The 20,749-nt window shown below is 34.6% G+C and overlaps 1 protein-coding gene across 1 annotated transcript in view; it reads left to right on the top strand.

Annotated features, from left to right (window-relative positions):
- The window catches only part of LOC127835053 (uncharacterized), a 443,836-nt gene that overhangs the window by 328,205 nt on the left and 94,882 nt on the right, over nucleotides 1–20,749 (top strand). The window lies entirely within an intron of this gene.

Raw genomic sequence — 20,749 nt, 5'->3', positions numbered from 1 at the left:
TTTAACCATGTTTCAAAGAAAAAAATATTATTTTTGGGTTTGGTAGGGAGGGGGGGTTGAGAGGGGATATAATGTGGTGTGTGGTCATATATTAGACGATCTTTCAAAAATAAAAAAGGAAAAAAATACTTTTTTTTGGGGGGGGGGGCAGGGATTCTGGGTTTGAGCGTGGGGTATTGTTTGGGTGGAATCCATTGTGGTATTCAGGTAAGTGTTGTTTTGTCAAAGTATTTAAAATATGATCATCAATAAAGAAGTTATGGCAATTTTGTATTATTTTGACCTTGAGAGTTAAGGTCATTGAAAGGTAAAGGTCATATTGAAATTGCCAGGTACAGTACCCTCATGATAGTAAGAAAATATTTGAAGTTTAAAAGCAATAGCGTTGATACTTTAGAAGTCAACAGGTTATAAACACAAAATTCTACAAAATATTCAGTTAATAAGACAAAGTAGGGCCATAATTCTTACAAAATGCTTGATACAGTTGTCTGCTCTTGTTTATAGGTCGGGGTCATGTTGGTTAAGAAGTTTGCAAGATATAAAAGCAATATGTCAAGGGACATTGAACATGTTTTTGGTGGTACGCAAACTTTAACATAAAGTTATTAATAATATGCATATTCTAAGTGGGAAAAGGGCCATTATTCTTGGAAAAATGCTTGATTGAGATGTCTGCTCTTGTTTATAGGTTGGGGTCATGTTGGTAAAAAAGTATGCAAAATATTAAAGCAATATGTCAAGGGACATAGGAAATATTTCGGGTGGTACGCACATTTTTAACATAGAGTTATTAATAATATGCATATTCTAAGTTGAAAAAATGCCATAATTCTTACAAAACGCTTGATACAGTTGTCTGCCCTTGTTTGTAGGTTGGGGTCATGTTGGTAAAGAAGATTGCAAAATTTTAAAGCAATATGTCATAGGAAGTATTTGGGGTGGTAAGCAAACTTTAACATTTGCACGTTAACGCTTACGGGAAGCCGATGTCCGCGTTGAAGTTTTACAAGAATGGTTGAATATGAGCACCAAATATTTTCTCTCGCAAGTACCTTGGTATGTTTTGTTGTTTATGTGCATGTCGGAATGTTGGTGGAACTCTGTTTGAGCCAAGTTCTGGGCCACCGTTACCGTCCTGTCTTCTAATGGTGAATCATTGGCATCAACTCCTGCATCACAAAATCGAAAGCCATGTTTAATCACAGCATCAATCTACATAACTGTCCAGTGTCCATCTAATTATTGCGTTCAGGAAATGATTCATGAGACATGCTTGCCAAGAATTGTATGTCAAGTCCTCATTTTGATTAATAAAGAGTTTTTGGAGGTTAATTCTTATTTTCAAAAACCAAATTGAAGGGCAAGTCATCATTTTGATAAAATGAATTGTGTATAAAGTCCTCACTTTTATGATAAATCAATTGTATGTCAAGTCCTCACTTTTATAATAAAATAAGTTTTGTGTAAAGTCCTCATTTTGATTGATAAGAATTCTTTTTAGAAAGTTCTTATTTTCAAAAACTAGAGTCATCATTGTGATAAAATGAAGTGTGTATCAAGTCCTCACTTTTATGATGAATCAATTGTATGTCAAGTCCTCACTTTTTAATAAAATAAGTTTTGTGTAAAGTCCTCATTTTGATTGCAAATACTTTTTTTTGAGCAAGTTCTTATTTAAAACAAACAAACAATTTAAGGGAAAAAATCATCATTTTGATAAAAAGAAGTGTGTATTAAGTCCTCACTTTTATGATAAATCAATATGTGTGTCACGTCCTCACTTTTATAATAAAATAAGTTTTGTGTAAAGTCCTCATTTTGATTGCAAATAATTTTTGTGAGAAAGTTCTTATTTTCAAAAAAACTAATTAAAGGGAAAATCATCATTTTGATAAAATAAATTGTGTATAAAGTCCTCACTTTTATGATAAATCAATATGTGTGTCAAGTCCTCACTTTTATAATAAAATAAGTTTTGTGTAAAGTCCTCATTTTGATTGCAAATAATTTTTTTTGAGAAAGTTATTATTTAAAAAAAAACTATTTAAAGGGAAAATCATCATTTTGATAAAATGAAGTGTGTATTAAGTCCTCACTTTTATGATAATCAATATGTGTGCCAAGTCCTCACTTTTATAATAAAATAAGTTTTATGTAAAGTCCTCAATTTGATAGATAAGTATAATTTTGAGAAAATTCTTATTTAAAAAAAACTAATTGAAGGAAAAGTAGTATTTTGATCAAATGAATTGTATATGATGTTCTCACTTTTATTTGAGAAAATTATTTTCAAAAAAATAATTGTAGGACAAGCCTTTATTTTCATCAAATGAATTGTGTGTCTTTAGTCCTCACTTTAAATCATAAAATGAATTGTGTGTAAGGCCCTTATTTCAAATGATAAGATTTTTTGGGGAAATTCTTATTTGCAAACAACTAATTTAGTGCAAGTCTTTATTTTGATAAATAAATTTTGTATAAAGTCCTCACTTTTATAATAAAATCAACAATAAAATTCGTTGAATTGATATCCCCCACCAAATAAATTTTGTTTATTGATGGGTGCATAACTAAAAGAAAGCTTATTTGTAGAGTTTTGCCTTTTCTTACTTTTTTGTAGTTACATCATATAAAAAACAAAGGGCAATAACTCTTATTTAAGAAAGTGTAGGGTTATGGTTCTTGTGCATGGAACTTCTCCTCATTAATATCTATACGCCCATGAAGTTTCATGTTGAAATATTGTATCATATCTGAGATTTAGCCCTGGAAAGTTACATCATACAAAAACAACAAAGGGCAATAACTCTCATTTAAGAAAGTGAAGGTTTATGGTTCTTGTGAATGGCAATTCTCCTTATTAATATCTATACATCCATGAAGTTTCATGTTTAAATCCTGTATCGTATCTGAGATATAGCCCTGAAAAGTTACATCATACAAAAACAACATTTTAAGAGCAATAACCCTTATTTATGAAAGTTTAGGGTTATGGTTCTTCTGCACGGCACTTCTCCTCATTGATACCTATAAATTCATTAAGTTTCATGTTGAAATCTTATATAGTTTCTGAGATATAGCCCTGAACAGTTTGTGACGGACGGACAGACAGATGACGGACTGACAGACTGACAGACAACGCCAATCATTCAAAAGTTGTTGTCTGGTAACCTTTTGTTGATTTAGTTATTCTACTAGTATTTCATTTATCTGTACCTCAAAAAGTGAAATCCTAATTATGAAAAGTTTTCCTATTACAAGATTTTTTATTAATACAATTGATGTATTTTTTCCAAAATATTAAAATCTGGTAGTAAGTCTCTGTAAATGAAATATCAATTATTTCATGGAAAATTAATGGAGAAGGACAACATGCGCATGTCCACTGTTAAATGTAGGGATGCAACAGGTAAGCAATAACATATAACTGGTTAACCGATTAATGTAACTGGTTATGAGCCGGTTAACTGAAAAATCTACACATGTTTAAGTATACTATAAAACAAGAGGGCCAAGATGGCCCTAGTTTGCTCACCTTTTTTACAAGGCCGTGTTTATTGCTGACCGGTAGTTAAAATTCAGTACTCTAGAGCATATTAGATTGGTTCTCTTCTGTTTCATTTTGCATATGATTAATTCTGATTGAGTACTGTCCATTTGCATGTTTTTTTTGCGATGCAAACATTTGCAAGTAATGCTAATTCTACATGTGTCTACAAGGTCTTTGTAAGATTTGACCTAGAAATGTGGCCTCTAGAGTGTTTACAAGGTTTCTCTATAGCCAAATAAGGAAAACTGCCCCGCCCACTGGTGGCTATGTTTTTCAATGGACCGGAACCACTTTTGAACTCAACCAACATATCATCAAGACAAACATTTTGACAAAATTACATGAAGATTTGGCATGAAATGTGACTTCTACAGTGTTTACAAGATTTATCTTTTTTTTTACCTAGTGACCTAGTTTTTGACCCAGCATGACCCAAGTTCGAACTCGATCGAGATATCATTGGGACAAATCTTCTAACCAAGCTTCATAAAGATCGGACAAGAAATGTGGCCTCTAGAGTGTTTACAAAGTTTCTCTATAGCCAAATAAGAAAAACTGCCCCGCCAACTGGCGGCCATGTTTTTCAATGGACCAAAACCACTTTTGAAATCAACCAACATATCATCAAGACAAACATTTTGACAATGTTACATGAAGATTGGGCATGAAATGTGACTACTACAGTGTTTAAAAGGTTTTTCTTTGTTTTATGACCTAGTGACCTAGTTTTTGACTCAGCATGACCCAGTTTCAAAATCAATTGAGGTATCACTGGCACAAATCTTCTGACCAAGTTTCATGAAGATCGGACAAGAAATGTGACCTCTAGAGTGTTTACCAGGTTTCTCTATAGCCAAAGAAGGAAAACTGCCCCGCCCACTGGCGGCCATGTTTTTCAACGCAACGGAACCACTTTTGAACTCAACCAACATATCATTTAGACAAACATTTTGACAAAGTTACATGTAGATTGGGCACTAAATGTGACTTGACAGTGTTGACACAAGGTTTTTTTTTATTGACCTAGTGACCTAGTTTTTTACCCAGCATGACCCAGTTTCAAACTTGATCAAGACATTATTGTGATAAATCTTCTGTCCAAGTTTCTTGAAGGTCGGACAAGAATTGTGGCCTCTAGAGTGTTTACAAGGTTTCTCTATAGCCAAATAAGGAAAACTGCCCATCCACTGTCGGCCATGTTTTTCAATGGACCAGAACCACTTTTGAACTCATTCAACATTTATGTATCATTAAGACAAACATTTTGACAAAATTACATGAAGATTGGAAATGAAATGTGATTGAAATACAATGTTTACAGGAGTTATATTTTTTTGACTTTGTGACCTAGTTTTTGACCCAGCATGACCCAGTTTCATACTCGATCGAGATAGCATTGGGACAAATCTCCTGACCAAGTTTCATGAAGATCGGACAAGAAATGTGGCCTCTAAAGTGTTTACAAACCAAATGTGGACAATGGACGGACGGACTGACAGACAACAGACAAAGACCGATCACAAAAGCTCACCTGAGCAATCAGGTGAGCTAAAAAAAGCCATATTGCTAGTTCATGTACTCTTAAAAAAGGAAACTTACGATATTTAGGTTCACTTTGATTGCAAACATTAGAGACCACATCAGCATCTTGATAAATATGTATTATAGAATTAACTATAATATGTAAATATGTAAATTTGTAAATGTTTGTTTGATTTTCTATTTACCGGTATTTATCCTGCATAAAAGCTTTAAAATTTGGCAATATAGGTAAGAGTTTCTAACGAACTAAACAAATTAACAAGTTCATTGGCATGTGTTTATTTGTTCTTTTCATTCAATTTTATTACATTTGAAATTTCCATAATCATAATAAATCAAACAAATAATACGTGAGAATGAAGCATTTTAATATGACATAATCAGTATATTCATTTTATGTCAATAAGTGCTAAAAAATCTCAAATACTGATAGTTAGTTGTGTTTTTTAACGTACCGTATTGTACCAGGCAACTCTGAAATAATTACATAACAAGAGACAAAATTGTCACAAAACTAGGTTTTCAATTTGAAAAAAAAGTCTGATTAAGGGAGACAATTAAAAATGTGCATTGTTACTCCCCTTGTGTAAGATACAATCTATTTTTACTCGTGGCGACCTTGATTTCAATTTGAAAACAAGAAACCCTTGGAGACGGTTGATGCTCCCAAAAGTTTTTTTTGTCACAATATTGCACTATGCATTCAGATAAAAGGAAACGTCTTGAGGGGCATAACTTTGGACAAAATAATACGATGGATGGTTTAGCAACTTAAAAATTTCAAAGGGCCATAACTCTCTAAATAAATCATCTAACCAGAATCCACAAATAACATGTGCATCTCCTTAAGGTAGTTAAGCTTCCCATAAAGTTTAATTGAATTCCAGTCAGAAGTTGGGGAGAAATAGCCCGGACAAGAATTGCACTATATGTACAGTTTATAGAAAATTTCAAAGGGCCATAACTCTGTAAAAAATTATCCTACCGTAACCGGCTGATAATACGCACATCTCCTGTTGGTAGTGAAGCTTCCCATAAAGTTTCATTGAATTACCGTAATAAGTTGCTGAGAAATAGCTCGGACAAGAATTGCACTATATGTACAATGGAAAATTTCAAAGGGACATAACTCTATGAAAAATCAGCCGACCAGAACCCGCTGATAATATGCACATCTCCTCTTGGTAGTGAAGCTTCCCATAAAGTTTCATTAAATTCCGGTCATTGGTTGCTGAGAAATAGCCCGGACAAAAAGTGTGCACTGACGGACTGACACACGGAAACACAAACACACGCAGACAGACGAAGCGGCGACTATATGCTCCCCCAAAAAATTTTTTAGGCAGCATAAAAAAGTCTGATAAATGGGCACCAACTTAAAATGTGCATTGTTACTGATAAGTTCCCACCCTTGTTTCAAAATCAATCTATTTTTAGTCGCGGGAACCTATACCTTGAAGATATTGATGTACTTCTTTCAGGCGACACACCGTCCAACGATGGTGAACAAATGTGCAAAATGATTTTAAAATCTCACAATGAATGACATAGTTATCGCCCAAAAAAGCTCATTTATAGCCATTTTTGATCTTTGAACTCAAAGTGTGACCTTGACCTTGGAGATATCCACGTAATTCTTTTGCGCGACACACTGTCTTATGATGGTGAACAAATTTGCCAAATGATTTTAATATCTCACTATGAACGACAAAGTTATGGCCTGGTTAAGCTTGTTCCGCCCGCCCGCCAGCCCGCCCACCGACATTCGCCAATCTAATAACCAGTTTTTCCCTTCGGAAAACCTAGTTAAAAACCAAATTTAAAGATTTTTTTAAATACCGGTAACTGTTTGATTATTGTTTTTGCTAAATTAGATTAGTAATTTGCTTTCTTAATTCAAATTTGCCTCTACAATGGTGTTGGCATCATTGCTGACATAAATTACAAACAATATTATAGATTCTGAGCAAACACGACTTTAATAGGTCCAGCTTTAGGCAATTTTAAATGGCATACATTTTATTTTAGTCACTGCTAAATCTGGCGCATCAAATCTTAATTTTAAACTTAAGCTATTAATTATAAATCTCGTTTCATTTAAAATCCAGTGATAATTTATCACATGGTACTAAAAAATATTTAATCATAACTTTTCTTGTTTGTCTTCTTACTCAAGCAAAGAATGCATGTTTTATATGTTTAAAACAAGAGATGTGTTTGTCAGAAACACAATGCCCCCTAATGCGCCGCTTTTTTTAACCTTTGACCTTGAAGGATGACCTTGACCTTAACCTTTCACCACTCAAAATTTGCAGCTCCATGAGATACACATGCATGCCATATATCAAGTTGCTATGTTCAATTTTTCAAAAGTTATTGCAAAACTTTACTGTAAGGTTAAAAGTTTTGGGACAGAATGACAGACAGGCCAAAAACAATATGCCTCGATCATTTGATCCGGATGCATAAAAAGTTATGAAAATTTATGTTTTTTTATTATTTGACCTTTGACCTTGAAGGTTGACCTTGACCTTTCACCACACAAAATGTGCAGCTCCACGAGAAGTAAGTAAGGGATTGAATGGAAAAATGAAACAAAAAATATTTTTGACCTTTGGCCTTGAATGATGACCTTGACCTTTCACCACTCAAAATGTGCAGCTCCATGAGATACACATGCATGCCAAATATGAAGTTGCTGTACTCAATATTAAAAAAGTTATTAAAATTTATGTTTTTATATTTTGACCTTTGACCTTGAAGGTTGAACTTGACCTTTCACCACTCAAAATGTGCAGCTCCACGACAAGTAAGTAAGAGATTGAATGGAGAATTTTTTTTATTTTTGACCTTTGACCTTGAAGAATGACCTTGACATTTCACCACTCAAAATGTGCAGCTCCACGAGATACACATGCATGCAAAATATGAAGTTGCTGTGTTCAATATCAAAACGGTTATGAAGGTTCAAGTTTGAGGAAAGAAAAATACAATTATATTTGATCTTTGACCTTGAAGGATGACCTTGACCTTGACTTTTCCCCACTCAAAATGAGCAGATCCATGAGATACACATGCATGGAAAATATCCAGTTGGTATGTTTGATATTGCAAAAGTTATCAAATTATAACCAAGGTTAAAGTTTTGGACAGACAGACAGAAAGACAGACAGGACTAAAACAATATACCCCCGATCTATCGATCCGGGAGCATAAAAATCACATGATAAAATTTGATAAATTGATAAGTAAACCGCAAAAAAACAAAAACACACCATGCAGAGTGATGTTTCAAATCACCTAAATGAGAGACAGCGGTTGGTTGCATAATACTTATGGGATTGGACAAAATAAATCAATGTAAACAGATCTTTTTTTTAAATCGAGTACAGCAATCATCAGGTACATCAAATTACCTAAATATGAGACAGTGTAGAAGACTGATGTCACGGCCTATCCAGCCCCAGAGCGAGACAGCCCACAGCGCCCCACCGATGCACACAGTGTTGAACGCTGTGTTGACAACCGCCATGAAAAGAACAGAGCCAATATTGTCAAAGAATGAGCGTATTGGCATGAAGTACCCGGCATCGAAAATGATTGGCGGCAGTAAGTAGATGAAGAAGATGTTGGCATCAAGATGTTGGCATCATGGACATATTCGGAGGTAGAGGCGACCTTGGTGAAGTGCAGCACACAGCCAACTACGAGACCCAGTGCAATCAACAGGCCGCTCTATGGTACAACCTTTGGCAGTTTGCTGTTGAGGTGGAAAGCTGAAATTGTGCAATCATACATGTAATGGTTTGTTTTATAATTATACTTTCTTTTCAGTATATGTCAAAAGATCCCATCTGCATAAGTATGTACGAAGGATGTCTGGTACGTTCTTCTGGCTACTAAATCAGCGATTTTTTTATTTTTTTCCCTTCTTTACAAAGTACCCGTAAAAGGTTCTTTCCAACTTGAAGAAAAACTACTAAATTCCAAAATTTTCCAAAAGGAAGGCAAAAGCCGTCAATTTATCTGCTAGTTAACAAATAAAATGAGCACTTAAACTAAACATTTCAACCAAAATGAATGTAAATGAATATTTAAGTTGATTTTTGCTTTTGATCCAAAGCAATTAAAAAACCTTATCATTCCCAATAGAAAAATTTCACGACGCGAAATTTCCCAATTTCAGGTTTTTTCGCGCTAACTTTTCCCAATTGGTATGGTACAGGTATTTTTTCCAATTGGGGAAGAAAAATCGCTGTAAATAGAAAAATAAAGTTCATGGTATGTGTTACATCAACAACTATCTAACACAGACACAGAGAAAAAGGTGGATTTTTAACACAGGTGAGCCAGGAGTCTAGGGCTTTGCCAAATGTGTCGCAACCTATTGAGGACAAGTAAAATTTTGGTCATCGGGACCCGGCACCAAAAAAAAAATCATATATGATATAGTATAATATATAGACTGCTTTTGGTAAAGAATGCATAAACAATTTGCATGGGCATTTACATTTTATTGTTATTTGAATATGCTAATGGTTTGATTATGGATATTTACATTTTTATTTTATTACTCTTTTCATGTTTTTTTAGGTGAATTTGATAATTTCAAAATAGCTCATATCCACTCCACTATTTCTATACTTGTATATGAAGAATTTCTTATTTTACAAAAGAGTCACTTTCAGATTTAGATAGTGATCTTTAAATAGAAAGCAATGAAGATTGTTAGTTTAAACGACATTGTTAGTATAAATGACACGTGTATCTAATCCTAATTCACTTACACCTTCTTAAATATAAGGGGCTTCCAATGAACTGATGTTACTATTTTCCCATCAACTGCAGTTTGCTAAATTCGCACTAGCCCGAAGGGTTTTGGCCAGTGAAAATCCATTCGGGCTAGTGAGAATTTAAACATTAATATAGTCGGGCTAGTAGGAAATATTTCTTTTTATATATGTGTATAAGAATATTGGCTATTACTTTAAAATCTGAATTTCGCACACTGCAACTGTTACTTGTGAATTTTTGAAGTTACATGTATCTGCTGTCCTCAGATTAAATATTTCAGTAACTAATGCTGATATCTTCATGTATATATTTTTATACGAGATACCAGAACATTATCTACCACTGTATTTAATTTGAGACGAAAAGATATCTTAGTGGATTTTTAAATATTATCTACATTTACACTGATATATAAGGAACTGATTTTGAAATTGTTTGGTTTGTCCTAGTTTTTGTTGTTGCATATTTTTTAAAGAACTATTAAAATGTTCAAAACAATCAATATTTGAATTGAAGCCAATTTAGGGATACATTTCTACTTTGTTTGGGAATAAAACCACTAATGGAAAAACATAGTATGCATGAGGACGGCTGTTGTCCGTCCATGATATTAACTGTATAATAACTGTAAATCTGTTCTGCAACTTAAAATTAACTCCGGCTACGCCCTGTTGAAAGTTTACTTGACCAATTGGCTTTTAGAAGACAAACTAATTTAATTATAAGTTTAATATACTGCTTCCTTATTATTATAAATGTGAAGTCTTTAATGTAACTTGTCATTTATGAGGTCATCTAAATAACTATTTTTGTAAGGGAAATAATAAATAAGTGTAGATCTATATATTGCTCATTATATTTATAAACAGTAAATTAATAGCACAAATATTATACTAACCAATCTAAGCTAGCTATCAACACCCAAATACAAATCACGAATGGGAATTCCACCCTCTCAAAGTCAAACACGACCAAAGGATAGCGTTCGTTTTGTGTTCCATTCTTGCCACCACTTGCCTCCGCTGTATCTGCCAGCATCCAAAGCACTACTACTAGCACGAGAAAGATACTCAATCAAATTCTTGACAAAGAAAGTCCATGTTCAGATCTATTCCTATAGTGCGCCATCTGGGCTTGGTATTCTGCAACTGCCCAACTACTTGACAGTTATTCAAGGCTTACTTGAAATAATGAACTGACACGGATAAACCCACAAACATGTCAATAACCTGCGATAACATTCGTACCAACTGACAGATAATGTTGCATAATATTTTTGCAGCGACTTCCGAGTATTGCCATTGGCGCTTTACGTCACGTGCACGTCGGGTAATGTTACGTCATTTATTTGTATTTACTTCCATTATGATCGACAGAAGAAAACGCTATGTAAAGTTGTCTTAATAAACGTTTACTGAAGAAGGCCTTTGGTCGAATTTTTGGGTCATTACGCATGCGCACATTTTACTTTCGTTTTACCAGCGGTCATAGAATCGCGGGTGATTTAAATTGCAAAATATTTGATAGCTATGTTCTAATTTGATCTACATGACTAAAATCATTACAAACTCTTGTCGGAAATATTTATATTATTTTGATCACCTCCGACGCTTATATAATGTGATTTTTTATCGATAAACTAAGATTTTTATCTGAAGCATGTCAACAAATGATAATATTTAAGGCCTAAATAGTTTTCATCAATGACGACAAACAGAAATGAGGACAACGGTAATACAATTGTATACATACTCATTCTACAACACTAAGTAAATGATAACTGTATGCGGATACGTACTCATAATTCTCTTATGTGCATACAATTTGATAATTATAGTTAACGAAATAATTAAATTATTTCTAAACGAGTTTACAATTAAGAATTAAAAAAAAATTCATGTTTCTCAAATCTCAGCGGAAAGAATACAGTATGCTTATATTCCTTCTCTAACTCATTGTTGAGTCACACTCAAAACACCTCTGTATACATGTGTGTGCAATAAAATGCGTGTACTTGCCTTGTAACACAGCCTCTACTTCATTTCAGAAAGTTCTGGTATACATGCACATTCATTTGATAATAAAGCGTTTGTTTATTCCAAATCCGAAGCAGAGCATTTTAAACTGTGTTAATTTGTATGAATGTCGTGTACACAAATGTTCGCAATTTTTCAGTCAGATAAAATAAAGTCAAGAGTTACATGTTTCTGTTTAAAGATTTTATTTAAATCAGGTTCAATCGATTCTGTGCGTTCCTTACCTAACAGGTTACTGATACTGTTATAAAATGGGATGTAGGTATTCACATTTAACATGCGTAAATCGACAAGTGACCGCTGCGGCGTTAAACAGGGCTGCGTCCTCGCCCCACTTTTTTCCGCGTCTTCTTCGCAGTCTTTTCGAAACATGCCTTTGCAATTTCAAGCGAGTGTGTCTATCTCCACATCCGGTCAGACGGCAGTATGTTCATTCTGGTTCAACTGAAGGCAAATAGCAAAGTATGGGAGGTTATCATCAGAGACATGCTGTTTGCAGATGGTGCCGCTCTGGAGGTCTCATCTAGTCCACATATCTTGGATCCAGCATCACTGACGACCTGTCCCTGGAAGCAAAGATTAACCAAATGCTTGGCAAGGGCACAGATACCATGAGCAGACGACCGCAGAGAGTGCGGAACAGCTGTATGCCAGCGAATTTTGGGCCTTTTACACCTTCCATATGCGCTGTCTTTAAATTTTAAATTTCGTGCAGCGACCGAAGGACGAATAACGGAGTGCTGGACAGGTAGCCATCCCCAAAACGGCCACTCTTATATGCCAGTGTCGTATCAAATGGCTGGGTAATGTGCGTCGGATTGACATCGACCGGATTCTTAAAGGCGTCCTGTAATAAAAGCTATGGACCTAGCTGATGGGATGCGCTTGCTCAAAACAAATGCAACTGGAGACTTGATGTGCACGCTGGACTGGGGGTGGGAGAGGAGAGGGTCCGCAAGCTTACCAACAACAGGCGCACACGAAAAGGGGCTGATATCTGCGACAGGCTTCTGCCTCAGCCTTTTCATGCGCTAGGTGCGGTAGATACAGCCACTCCCGAGCGGATTTGTATATCCACGGTAAACCCTGCACGCGCAACCAACGTGCACATTCAAACTGATGCTGATTAAAAGACGAAGACTTCCTCGAGAGACTAAACTCCTTTGTCTCTCAACCTTACGGACGCCAGCATAAAATCTTGAAAATACTCCTTAGTACAATTCATGGTTGATCTTTGTGCGCAGTTTTAGATATTATTATTATGAAAACTAATAGTCGAGTGTTGGAACAGCTATTGTTGGATAGCCAAATGAGAAAATAAATAGATCTAGTAACTTTAATTATGATACCATGTACATGTCTTCTTTTGTTTAAAATGATTGGTTTTGAGTACACGTATAACATGCATTTCAATAATCATTGCACAATACAGTATCTTTGTTAAGCGTAGCTTTTCTCTTCAGCATTTAAAACAATGGAATAATTTACTACATTGTATTCAACTCTATTAAACAAATGAAAAAAAGACCAACATTTCTGCTAAACATATAAATTCAATTAGTATGGTGAACAATCCCCGCGAGAGCATACTTTGCGCTATAAAGCCCTGTCACGGCACGTAGTGTGCCATACTGGTGAACTCTCGTACCACCCAGGTCTTGCATCAAACCAGCGATTTGGAACAAGTTGCAAATATAGGATCCGACACTGGTCCTAAATTTCACACGTAAGCTTTTTATAAAGTTCAGAGCATAGGGTTTAATGCCTTAAGCAATGGCTCCACGAACTGTGGTTCTTTTAAAATTGTATCAGAATGATTATGTTTGGTGCTTCGTTTAAAGGATAAAGAAAATTTGATGAACCAATCAATAAAATAAGCTCCGAATCCTATATGTATTATTGACTCGAATCATACACGTATACCGGGTAGTTACAGTAGTTACAGTCAAAGCTTTTCTATAATGGTATTCGAGTTTCATTTTAGGAGACAACCCGATCGACCGTGTAGGCTCTGCATACGGATGACAAGCTAGTTCACAGGTTCAGTTATTTGTCTGTGGCAGTGTCAAGCGCATGTAGGAATGATTTTTCGTCGCTGTTAAAACAGAACCATTGTTAGAGAAAAGTGAGCTGCAGTAAATTTAGACTCCGCTTGTTTTGAGCGCTAATGCTTCAGTCTTCAATTTGGTTGAATAGAGGTTGGTAGCGACAGAGATATGTTCTTCTCCACTTATTTGGTACCTGATCTAGATTCCGGTTCCACCACTTCTGGTAAGCGGACCAGTGACGACAGTTCAGTTGTGTTGTTGATAGTAGTTATGGATGTGTTCCATGGATAAGGACTTATTTTCAACATCGCTCTGAGAGTCTTTCTTGCCAATGCCAAGAACAATGCTATGTATCTGGGGTCATTCCTCATCGGGGGAAATATTGGGGAACATGGTCAATGATATCTTGGCATTTCCTTTTCAAAACCCTCGTATGTTATTTGAAGCTTCCTCTCGTAAGTCTTCCTTTTGTAGGTTGGCTCAGATTTTCGTTAAATGATTTGGCGGTCGTTTGGACTGCAAGAGCAGATTGATGTTGCTTCTATCTTTCATGGGCTCAATGCCTATGAAGGTTCCCAGCTGTTGAATGGGGGATCACCGCCTTGCGCCAGTGATAAGTCTGCGAAATTAAATTTAACAAAAAAGTATTTATTATATTAAAACAACTTGTAAAATGACTTATAGAATGGATCACTATTGTCGATCAAAATCGGAAAAATTATCAATCGCTTGTGCGTGTTTTCGATTATTTGGAAAATAAATCTACAATGAGCATAGCGTTTAAAATACGAAGCGCAGTGTTAAGGCCTAAATTGTCAAGCGGTACTCTATACTTGAAGACTTTTTTTAACGCAACAGTTAATCTTGAATATATCTGTTATGAGTTAAGATTTTTATATTAAAAAATGTGATCATTTGACTACATTCTGAGCAAGCTAACGATAAAATCATTCTCCCGTGATGATTTGACGCTTTTGCACGTTTTTGTAAGTAAAGTTTCGTCCACAGGTGGTTAGCGTGTGGCTATGATATTTAATAGTGAAAACATCATTTTGACTGATAAATAATCATATAATAACAAAAAATCAACTTTTCTGAAAAAAATTGTCACTATCAAATATATATATAAATGTTCTGTTAATGTCAACTCGTATAGAACCGACTGGTTTGGCCAAAATATCGGTTTAAAACAAGGATGTTTATTGTCAACTACATTGTTTAATCTCTTTCTCAATGACCTTAGCCTGCGCCTTAACCAGTCAGGAATAGGCGTTCATATAGAAGAAATGATTATTAATCACTTTACGCTGACGACCTCGTACTCATTGCTGAGACTGAGAGTGACCTACAGATTCTCCTTGATATTTTAGGATCGTGGTGTACCTCCAATAAAATGACTATCAATACAAACAAAAGTAAAGTAAAATGCATTTCCGAAATAAAAATGTTGTGAAAACAAAATATAAGTCGGCGACTCGAGCCTTAGGACTGCTTATATCAAAGTTCAAATCACTTGATGGAATGCCATATAATATCTATACCAAACTGTACGACAGTATAGTGTGGCCAACTATAAGTTATGGGGCAGCTATATGGGGAACCCAGGACTATGCCTCTATCAATGCCGTACATCATAGAGCGTGTCGTTTCTGCCACGGAGTGGGAAAATATACACCTAACGCGGGAATAACTGGAGATATGGGTTGGCTTCCCCCATATGCACGGCAGTGGAAGTCGATTCTCACTATAAACTGGTTCCGGTTAAATAGTATGGACAATAACCGTATCAACTACAAAGTGTTTAAATGGTCTTACATTAAAAGACACCACACAAAGAACTGGCACCACAAGATATGTATGAAAGTACCGCTGGACATCAGTTATAGCTATTCGACATCTGAACGCAAATATATAACCAATAACTGTATTGATGATCTATTTAATGATTATAAGGCTGTTTGGTTAAATAATATAAACAGAGAACAAGCTGCCCATGGCAGAGGAGGAAATAAACTAAAAACATACAAGCTTTTTAAGCAAACATATAACACTGAGTCTTATGTTAATAATAATATTATACCTAGGTCCCATAGAAGTGCATTTGCTAAATTCCGTTGTGGTGTAGCATCACTTAAAATAGAAACTGGACGATATCAGGGAATTGTACCAAATGAACGTTTGTGTTTTAACTGTATAAACCAAGTGGAAGACGAATATCATGTTCTTATGTCATGTAATCTCCATGAAGATATTAGAAAAAAGTTGTTCACAAAGATATTTGAAATAAATCCGGATTTCTCTGAGTATAGTGATGATAACAAATTCTGTTACATATTATCTAATGACGAAATCGTTAAATACAGTGCCAAAACTTGCCATGATATACTAGTCATCAGACAAAAAACCTTGTTTAGATAGATAATATTTTGTAGATATGTGATGCTTATTGTACTAGTGTGTTTTTGTTTTATGTCACATTTTAAATAAATGATTTTTATCATATCATGTTCTACAGTGTTTTTATCATCATTTATGTCATAACAGTTGTATATTATATATGTATATTTATAGGTGTGTCTCTCATAACTCATACTGATAGGTTTTATACATTTATACATGTCTTTTATTTTTACCATATTTTTATATGTTAACTATAATAACATGTACGAAAGTGAGACTTAAATAAACCATCTGTCTGTCTGTCTGTATATATATATATATATATATATATATATATATATATATATATATATATATATATATATATATATATAACAAGGTATTCAACTCGAAATCACCCGAAAACAGGTTGCATCGCTTTAAACAGCCATTTCTTCATCAATTGTGCAGCGATTTTCATGAACCCAGTCTTATTCAACGTAGAAATGATTTTCCTTTTTGGAAATGTTTATATCTTGTTATATTTCTACACATGTTGGGTCAAATTTTAAGAAATAAAACGATACACAATTCGCTTGACCTACTTAACACCGACCAGACAGTATTCATGAATGAAATCTCCAGTTGTAAAGACACACCTTCGCATTGGACCAATAAAATCACTCGTGTGTTTAAAATGTCAGTTAGTTAAAATGTATGTAAACAAAGGTTTCAAACGGCGATGGACAGTTAGTTTTGATGCATAATGTATCGACAAGCACGGTAAGAATGTTTTTTCATACGTTAAAATTGAATTATGGTATCGAGGTCCGTGAACTTTGCAGGGAAAATGCCTTTTACTCCGTGAATATTTCAGTCTTAGATCCTGTCTGATCGGTGTTAAGTGGGTCATACGAGTTGTGTTTCGAGTAAGTTCTTATAAGTTGACCCAGTTTTTGTAAAAATATTGCAAGACATGTACATGGTTAGAAAGGAAATTCATTTCTGCGTTGAATATGACCGATATCGTGAAAATCGCTGCAAAATTGATGAAGCAGTGGCTGTTCAAAGCGTTGCACCCTGTATTCGGGTGATTTCGAGTTGAATACCTTGTTATTTATATATATTTGATAGTGATTTTTTTTTCAGAAAATTTTATTTTTCGTTATAATATGATTATTTATCATTCAAAATAATGTTTTCACTAATTAATATCATAGCCACACGCCAACCACCTGTGGTTTCGTCTCTTTGCACGTGGAAGTGGTTAAACGAAATATTATCATAAATTTATTTCAATTGTATGATATAAGTTGGGTTCTTACACCAGTAAAACATAAAATTTATTAAAAAATTGTATGGCTAATATGAAAGCGTCCGATCGTCGTGAATGAATGATTTTATCGTTAGCTTGAACCAAATGCTGTCAAATGATCACATCTACAATTTTTTATGAAACTCTTTACTGATAAGAGAGATAGTAAAGTTTTAAAAGTGTTGCGTTAGAAAAGTCAACAATACACTTGCAGGTAACTTGCAGTTTTCCAAAAATACGCTCTTAAATATTCATACTAGTCATACATTTAAAAAAAAAACTAGTTTTATGTTATCCTGATGTAAGAACCCATCTTAAATGGCGAAATTGAAATAAATTAAGAATAATATTGCGTGCCATGTGCAAACAGATGAAACCATACATACCTCGCGTGCTTAAGCGTCCGATCGTCAAGGACGAATGATTTTATCTTGATCTTGCTCAGAATGTAGTAAAATGATACTTAGCGACCGTCTAAGGTGGTTAGTCTAAAATTCAGGTCGATACGGCTTAGCTACTAGGAGCCCAATACCCGCTTACTACGCGTATCCGCGCGAGAAAGAGTTGTATAATGTATGCAAGAGGTTTGAGTTCTCCAATTATATTCATTCACAAATGGAACTATGATATTAATATCCTGTTAAATGCAATAGTTTCGAACGGTGCTTTTATAGAAAAGAATCAATAAACAATGATCGTATTGTACGTGTCGCGGAGGAGATTGTTTATGAATGAATAAAATAGTCCACTTTCTGCAGCGTCTTCATGACGTAGTATTTTTGCTCAGTCCATTCATAATATGAGGCTACTGAAGATGCGCCTGTCGATAAACAAAGGAAAGTCCACGGACGATAACAACGCAATAGGTTACGCTCTCACATACACCTCAATGACGTAGTACAGGTCGTAAATTGAGGCTATAAATAGATTCGGGAAAAAGCGTTTATATTCTCAATGTATAAAACGTTGAACATAAGTTCAACAATAACTTCAGCGATACGATAGACAAAAACAAAAAAAATGTTTCATAATCGCTAAACCCGAATATAACAAACAATTTATAATAATAATACGAATGATCTGTTTCGTAACCTCGTTCATGCTACTACAGCGGGTATTTCTGGATAACGTTCTTTGGTTCTCAACAGATAGCGGCGATCTTTTGTATTTACGGGTGCTAGCAACGCAATAGTAGACGGTTAGTAGAAGGTTTAGCTTGTTTATATTCACAGTTCTCAATACATAGACAGTTGGATATGAGTTCATCAATTACTACAGGCATACTATAGGCAACCTCGAAAATGCTTTATAATCGCTAAAACCTAAAACAACTAAATATATTATATTAATTATATTTATAACAATAAATATCTTTTAAAAATGTAGTCGGCGTATACGCTGACTTTGAAATAAAGTTTGCAATAAACTTTTCTAAATAAATAAATACAATTAAACAAAAGTTACACTATTGTGTTGTGTTTTTCACTTGTAAGTTACATATTCACCGCATGAAATGTGTGTTAGCTTTGTCAAACCACACATTAGTGTGAGTAGATAAAAAACATACTACGGGGGAGCACTTCATATGTGTCCTCATATGCCTTGTTATGAGTATCTTTCTTCACTATCGAAATATATCGTATGTTGATATTTGATTTAAACGCAATTTTCTTTCGACACATTTAAATCACACGTTAATAGCGCCGTCATGCGAAAATGGGTCTTATGCGTTTCGGCAAGCGTTTGTTAAACCCAACATGTGCTTTTGCGCAATCAGGCCATAGGCGATGCTGTTCGCTATAAAATCACTCGATATGTTATGTTTCTCCTTACCAGACAGAGAGATAGCTGAGTGGGCTATTTATATGATGGGCGCATATGGAATAAGACCCATTTTCGCATGACGAGGGTCATTACAATTCTCATTGCGAATTAAAAATGCCACATTTAAAAACAATGCGTTTTGATACAAAATTGAATTCAAAATAGCAAATTTGTTAATAATGGCAGCCTATCCACACATTAAGGAATGATTTCCAGACGTGCTGACCAAGTACGGCAAACATTGTGGTATGATAATTAAACGATTTTCTCTTGACACTATACTATTTCGCTAATGATTGTTTTCTCATCTTTGAGGCGAAAGTGAAATTCTGCGAGATGGATTGTAACGCGTAATTGTAACAGGGCCACAATTTGTGTCGTTTGAGCATACAGAGAGTAGTCCGGAATTCCTTACACTGAACAGTGCTACATCCTTTGAATTGAGCACATACGCAGTGATGTAGCAAAAATTCAGAGGTTGTATCTCGAATCAGCTTATTAAATATTCGAAAATATTAATGCGTGTCTGTTGGCGTTATGTAAAAGTCACTAAGATGAAAACTGAGTAAAACAGCTATGCCTAAAAGCGCATTAGTGCTCTATACCTATGTTTATGTCAGCGTTGTTGACACCGTGTGAACTGCTCGGGTAACAAGTAAAGCATAAACAGCAATGTTTATATACTTTTATTCCTCCATATACAAGATACGAAGATTATTGTATATTTTGAATTTGTATATGGTGTCAAAAATCAAAAGTTTTGTACACGGAACTTTCATTATGAATTTATATTCTTGGTGAGATAGTTATTTGATATTAGAAAAAATATTCCTTTAATATGATGGTGACTGCAAATTTTCTTTATATAAAGTTCTCATTACCATTTTCATCATACTTTCTATGCTTTCAGAACGTCCAAAAAGCATGTGTTTTTTATTTTGTCTAAGTTATTTCTATGAAATAATAAGGATGATAAAAAGTGCACACAAAACTCGACCCGTGCGCTATGACACACACTTTATAAAGTTGAATGGCGTGTGTTCATTTCAAACTTGCGATTGATTTTGAAAATTGAATTGCGTGTTAAATTATGCAATAGCGAACATCTTCAGTGCCTTCAGCGCTTTGATTAATCAAAATAACTGAGATATTCAAGTTAGAAAAGTGCTGCGTTAGAAAAGACTGCACGCGTACACCTTCAAACTTCCCGATTTCGAATAAAGATGAAACATATTTTTTTTTAATAAATATTTTAAAG

Source organism: Dreissena polymorpha, chromosome 6 (genome assembly GCF_020536995.1).
Source record: "Dreissena polymorpha isolate Duluth1 chromosome 6, UMN_Dpol_1.0, whole genome shotgun sequence".
NCBI lineage: Eukaryota > Metazoa > Mollusca > Bivalvia > Myida > Dreissenidae > Dreissena > Dreissena polymorpha.
This window is presented reverse-complemented; position numbering and strand designations above follow the sequence as displayed.